Below are 1,694 nucleotides of genomic sequence, written 5' to 3'. Positions count from 1 at the left end.
CACACACACACACGCACACACACACACACACACTCACACACACACACACACACACACACACACACACACACACAGGGTAAATGGCAGTTCCCTTATTTGATCATTCCTTGCTCCTTGTTTCTTCAGATTTTCACATTTTCCTCACATCTAACATGGGCAGGACAAAGACACAATGAAAAGATGCAAGTGTGGAAAAAACTGGTGCATATCAGACAACTGGGATTGACACAGTGGCTCTCTGAGTTTGTCCATAAGTCTCAAGGTATCATAGATGCTAAACAACATGACACCTGTCTTTTTCAGCAGCATGGTGTCTAGTGGCCTCTCACTGTGAAGTTGGCAACATTAACATCAGCGAACCTCCACCTGCAGGCATTTAGCTTAGTCTGTCATGACTTTGTCCCTGCCTTCTTCCGCAGCCCATCTCATTTTAGTTCCAGTGCCAAGCTGCATGTCTCTTTGTTTGTTATCCTTAATCTGGCTGTTCTGTTTGTTCTGGCAGACACTGCACAAGCCGTCATTCTCAATAGGAGTGTTGTGATGTTAAATTAATTGGGTTTGTCTGATTAGCAAACCTGTAACTATACCCAGGTGTAATGATAACACTGTCTGAGACAGTCATGTTTCAGATAAGGTCAGGTGAAATGAGTGAAATCCTGTTTTGGTTCTAAGATGTGGAAATTTAACTGAATAAATCCAAGGCCAAATCTTTCTTTAAATTCATGTCAGCATGTCCTTACTGAGGTCCATGGTCTGACTGAACATGACCAGATGTCAGATGTAAGAAATGTTGACCTCCAGACAAGTTACATCAAAATCCACAGAATGGAAAATTGTTTTAATGTGTTATTGTAACAGCCATTGCATTGGTGATGGAAATTCTCTTATGGTGAGATATGAAATAAGGACCATCAATGTTCAGTTGTAAGCCTGAAGTATTTCTTTTTGGCCAAGAAAGTGCACTAAAGCAGTAGATACAATGCTTTGTCTTTTATGTGATTCTTAGCATGCCTCACCCAGTTTCCAGTTCCCTCCCTCCCTGTAGACAAACACTCTCAGTGCTTCAGCAAAGTTTGATGCAGTTCTACATATTTACATATTTCCTAATGATGACAGCGGCACAGTTTGTACTGTACCAAGAACATGTTTAATCATTATGACATAATGATTCATTTTCCATTGCACATCAACATGGAAAGGGATCTTGGCTTCCATACAAGAATGTTAGTTCTTCAAGCAAAACTACTACTGGAATGTTTCATACGCTTTCATAAAAACTCTCAGAAATGGTTGTCCATGCAAATTCTCAGTCATCCAGGTCGTAGCATGCTGAAAAAACTTAGCAGAAGGCAATTGATCATAATTTTAGGTAGAAGACATTTCAGACATTTCAGACATTTCTTGGCTTCCATACAAGAATGTTAGTTCTTCAAGCCAAACTACTACTGGAATGTTTCATACGCATTCATAAAAACTCTCAGAAATGGTTGTCCATGCAAATTCTCAGTCATCCAGGTCGTAGCATGCTGAAAAAACTTAGCAGAAGGCATCTGATCATAATTTTAGGTAGAAGACATTTCAGACGTCTTTCCCCTAATCAACACATCCATACTAGATCTGATTAACCTCTCTCTATTAACAGGTTATGTTCCACAGGCTTTTAAACTTGCAGTAATTAAACCTCTACTCAAAAA

This window comes from Monopterus albus, unplaced genomic scaffold, assembly GCF_001952655.1.
Source record: "Monopterus albus unplaced genomic scaffold, M_albus_1.0 scaffold98.1, whole genome shotgun sequence".
In the NCBI taxonomy this organism is placed as follows: Eukaryota; Metazoa; Chordata; class Actinopteri; order Synbranchiformes; family Synbranchidae; genus Monopterus; species Monopterus albus.
This window is presented reverse-complemented; position numbering follows the sequence as displayed.